Raw genomic sequence first — 5,497 nt, 5'->3', positions numbered from 1 at the left:
ACAAATGGGTTATCTTTCATATTTCAGTACCAGAACAACGATCGACCAGGAAGGTTTAGAGATTCTTGAGGAAATATTTTATATAACAACTAATTGGGTAAGCGAACTACAGCGTGTGGGAGATCTGCCATAAAGCAATCTTTTACGTTACCGTTCTGACGTTATCTCATGAAGTCTGATACGCTCCCTATCGATAGGCGAAACGTCCCTGGCCGAGTGACATAAACATATACAATTTCGTTACACCGTTGTACAAGTAAATAATACCAGTCGGTCTTGAAACGTTGCGACATGTTTAACACGTACATTGTTTGTGTAGAAAGTGAAACATTGATATTACATATTCCAAACTGCAGAATCTACCAATTGATTAACAGGATAATATTGGACAATAACTTGACTATAAATGGACAAAGCAGTATACATTTCTTAGAAGGTAAGCTTTCTTACACATAGGATTTTTTTTTGCGGGAAAAAAAGTCAATTCAATTTCAAACAATAAAATGGATACCTGTGATAAGTGGTTATCTTGTTGATACAATGTGACTAGATATTTTAACCTCATTATTAAATTCAACCTCTTACGAAAGAAATCCTCCTCGTAGGTTAGTATACTTTTTAGCATTCACAGTAACCAGGTCCCTATGTAGGCACCTTTGTGACCGAGGCCAATTGTGTAAGGTACATTTAATAAGAGGCGATACAAGAAACATATTACTTGTCCCTTGATCCAACGACTGAGCTAGATAGTTCATCACTGTAACAGCAAGTAGATGTTTTTTTTAATACACATTTTTGTATAAGGTGTACACATTGTAGTAGGTATTCAAGTTCCCTATTTTCCCTGAAAGTCGTGTTGCTAGGCGATCAGCTATGGTGGCCAGTGTTCAGGAGCCCTGAAAAAGAGCATGGCGGACAATTAAAGGCTGCATATTTTCTTCGATATAATGTGCGATTTTTTTTTTTTTTGATAAACGAATTGTTTATTATCAATACTCGTAACACATAACAATAACACTGATTAACCATATCAAATAGAACACCAACTGTTGATAACAGCAAAGAACATACATATATTCAAGAATTCATGAATTTTTAAACATATACGAACAAAGTTTTGACCTATTGACTAAAATACTTGATCTCTCAGCCACTTCTATACAAAACATCGCCTATCTTTTTTAAAAACTGGTTGCTTCACTCTAATCATAAAATGCATTGTCTATACCTTATAATAACTGATTTCTTAACTCCAATTGTGAATTGGATCTTAATATTGAGTACAATCGTATACAACAATTGAGAGACCTAACAAAAAAAGTAAGCTTGCGAACTGCTATTTTGGTTGTCAGCACCTTAAGTTTTATTTCTAACTTCAGAATAAAAAGAAAGTCACAAAAATGACCNAAAAAAAAAAAAAAAAAAAAAAAAAAAAAAAAAAAAAATTGAAAAACAATCATAAAAAGGTTCTGTTTAAAATTTCAATGAAAAAAAAGTTCTCTGGAAAATGTCATCTGAATATTTGCCACTAAATAGGATATCGACTATCATTAAAATGAATTTCAATCTTTTACTAAGCGATTTTCTGATAAAACTAAGCTCTCAACAAAGTTGTTTTGATAATTAATTTGTATTGCGTTTTCCTTTTTAAAAAGAACCTTTACGTACCTATCAGTGAGATTGTATGGATACTGAATGTTATGTGTTAGTAAGTTTTAATACAAAATGTATGCAAAAGATCAGAACTAGGACAGGTCCAGTACGTTTTTGCCATTGTTTCGACTGCTTAGCATAAATGTTAAAACATGTTTGGAACCCCAGTTTCTAGTACAAATAATAACGTAATCTTTCTTTCACCTGGAAATTTTGGCAAAGAAATTATAAATTAAATTTCAAACAATGATTAGAGATAACTTATTGTTTTGTATTTCAACATATGTATACAATATATGATCCCAACAGATGTTAATTTCTTTTTATAAACAAATTCAAAAATATGCATATACATGTGCGATAACGAGACAAGTGTAACACAAATAACTTAAAATCATACCTATGTCCACAACTAAAACCATATTTTCCATCGCAGCTAACAACCTCCCAGTCATCAATTTGGACATCGTTTGTAGTCGTCCTGTTATATCTCAAGCCCAAACACAAACTACTTTCATTTATTGCTGTGGGTTTGTTAACTACGTTTACCCACGATGGCAACTTATGTGAATAACGTAGACCAGTCCAGATCTTCCCGGATTCGTTAGAATGCGGTCCTGTGCGATTATACAGTGAAAAAAGCGTTACGTATTTAGACTTTAAGCTCAGATTATGACATCATACACAAAATAAAACAGCAAAATATCTCCCCACAAATTGAAGGAAGATATTTGTAGTAATAGTAAAGGAAGGTCAGGACATTTGTAGCTATTAAATACATATTTTAAGAACTTCTAGTGTTGGTACATATATATCAGGACCTTTGTATTGATGGTATATATAGATAAGGACCTTTGAAACAATGGTATACATAGGTCAGGACCTTTGTGGTGATGGTACATATACACGAAGTCCGGACCTTTGTAGTGATGTTATATATATAGGTCAGGATATTTGTAATGATGGTATATATAGGTCATGGTCTTTGTGGTAATGGTACATATACATGTAAGTCAGGACCTTTGTAGTGATGTTATATATATAGGTCAGGATATTTATAATGATGGTATATATAGGTCATGACCTTTGTGGTGATGGTAGATATACATGTAAGTCAGGACCTTTGTAGTGATGTTATATATATATAGGTCAGGATATTTATAATGATGGTATATATAGGTCATGACCTTTGTGATGATGGTACATATACATGTAAGTCAGGACCTTGGTAGTGATGTTATAAATATAGGTCAGGATATTTGTAATGATAGTATATATAGGTCATGACCTTTGTGGTGATGGTACATATACATGTTAGTCAGGACCTTGGTAGTGATGTTATATATATATATAGGTCAGGATATTTGTAATGATGGTATATATAGGTCATGACCTTTGTGGTGATGGTACATATACATGTAAGTCAGGACCTTAGTAGTGATGTTATACATGTATATATAGGTCAGGACCTTTGTAGTGATGGTATATATAGGTCAGGACCTTAGTAGTGATGGTATATATATGTCAGGACCTTTGTAGTGATGGTATATATAGGTCAGGACCTTTGTAGTGATGGTATATATAAGTCAGGACCTTTGTAGTGATTGCATATATAGGTCAGGACCTTTGCACTGATGTGATAGGAATGTTATGGCATTTGTAATGATTGAATATGAACGTAAGATAATTTGTAGTGATGACATATGGTATGGAAAAGAGAACACACTTTAAGTGATATTATTTGATATGTTCATCACTTATTTTAGGAAATCTTTATTATTATTATTGTTATATCAGTTATTTCAGTTATTTCAGCTCTAAAAATTATCAATTACACCTCACGTCCACCGTAAATACTTACTTAGTTGGACTATTTTGAAAATAATCCAAAATTTATGATGCTGATATTCGTCCAGTGAATCCATCATCAAAAGTTTTGCCCCAGTGCTGCCGCAGAACTCCTTAATAAAGATCAAGGAGAAACCAAATAAGATATACCAAACTCTCATATTATTATTAACCAAATATTTCTTTATGGTTCATATGTATGTTTTAATTATATTACAAGTCATTTAAATGGATTTCCTGAAAATATATCTAACAATGTTCGAAATGTATTACACTAATATCTAACTTAAATGTAATCCGTCGGCAAAAGGATTTGAAATGAAAAAAAAAGAAATTGTACGACGACGGGGTTTCGGGATTCCACGACCGAGGAAGCCGGGTTTCACTGAACAAATAATATTAATTGATTATATGTTGTACAGCATTCAACATCAAAAAATTTTCAAAACATTTCTCTATCAACACTTTAACTTTGCGAACCTTTACACTACTATAGCTCAAACCTAAAATGAACGAAGATTATCAAGCAGACAGTAGGCATTCCTATAAGAACAAGACGTGCCCTACTTCTAGCGGATTCGTTTCTGTTTTCATATGAAGCTGTATTTGTTGATGAGCTTATCAGAACTGGTGACAAGAACAAGAATAAGTCCTTCAATTTCACATTCAGATATATAGATAATGTGCTGTCTTTAAATAACAAGCGATATGTTGACCACATCTACCACATATAGCTTCATGAGCTTGAAATCAAGAACACTACAGGCTGTCTTACTTCAGTCGCTTTCCCCGATCTTTACTTACAACATGACCAAAAGGGTCGACCCAGCCAGCACTCTGATATCGGGCCGTTGTCGGTTGAAGGGCGGAATATCGGCTAAATATGCCGTCGGGCCGTCATCACTATTTATATATATGTTATTCAATATATTTATTTCTAACGCTTATTTAATACCAGAAGTTATTTAAAAGAAAGGTTATGCTGCTTTTAACGTTTAATTGCCAAAAAATTAAAAATATAAACATGACAAAATGATATCGGCCAAACAGCGGACCGATGTCACCAAAACCATATAACTCGGTTACTGGCCTTATGGATTTTCCATACATAGGGCCGATATAACTCCGATGTTGTATCAAAAAGAAATAATATATGGACATAACATTATGCATCTGTCTAATGTATTTATAAAACTGAATTCAATTAGTATAAATGCTAAGATAACTCATGAATTTATGTTGAAGTTTCAATACATAAACTCTTTTTTTATATATAAGTATATACATACGTTTATTCACTGCGGATTGACTAACCGGAAATTGCGCCAGATTTGTATCGGGTTACCGGCATTTTCAAAACTGACAGAGAACAGACAGCAGGCATAACAAATATGGGCAGTGTGTTTGGATTATTTCATGGACAAGCAAAGCCTAGTGAAAGGTGATGAGCGTAAGCTGTTTTATTTATACGATCATGTCTTATCTAAATTAATCTGAACATCTGGCCAGTGATACTAAAATGTTTACCAGTTGATTGCGTGCTGAGTGTTTATAGATTACAAAATAAGTGTGAACCTATATATAGTTATATCATTTTAAAATTAATGTTCTGCACCTCATGGTGTAAAACTGCATGATGAGGTCTTACATGATTTGATATTTATATCAACAATGGTGTGTTCTTACAGGGAGTGGTATTGACTTTGGTTTGGTAACCCAATAGTCATAGTCATACGTAATGGAGTCTGCCCTGAGGAGGCTACATGTGTACAGTGAGGCCCTAGTCTCTGGGGATTGTGCTAATGTGTAACAGGCTTATCATATATTGGACGTGTCTTGTTACATGTTACACAGATAGAATCATACAACGAAACAGTAATTGCCATTGAGATCACACTTGGTTATGGGGAAATTAGTAATATTTACTGCTGGTTACCGTGCACTCGCGTGGCAATGTTTTCGTTAATGGTTTAGACAATAAATAAGATGTGGATAA

General features: G+C 33.5%; 1 long non-coding RNA gene across 1 annotated transcript; it reads right to left on the bottom strand.

Annotated features, from left to right (window-relative positions):
- Positions 1-337: 337 nt before the first annotated feature.
- LOC110441950 lies at positions 338-3,586 on the bottom strand. Its single transcript, XR_002461967.1, has 3 exons — positions 3,515-3,586; positions 2,054-2,270; positions 338-896 (listed from the first exon to the last, which is right to left on the bottom strand). It is a non-coding gene; the product is annotated as an uncharacterized LOC110441950 (long non-coding RNA).
- Between the last annotated feature and the right edge of the window lie 1,911 nt (positions 3,587-5,497).

Source organism: Mizuhopecten yessoensis, unplaced genomic scaffold, assembly GCF_002113885.1.
Source record: "Mizuhopecten yessoensis strain PY_sf001 unplaced genomic scaffold, ASM211388v2 scaffold716177, whole genome shotgun sequence".
In the NCBI taxonomy this organism is placed as follows: domain Eukaryota; kingdom Metazoa; phylum Mollusca; class Bivalvia; order Pectinida; family Pectinidae; genus Mizuhopecten; species Mizuhopecten yessoensis.
This window is presented reverse-complemented; position numbering and strand designations above follow the sequence as displayed.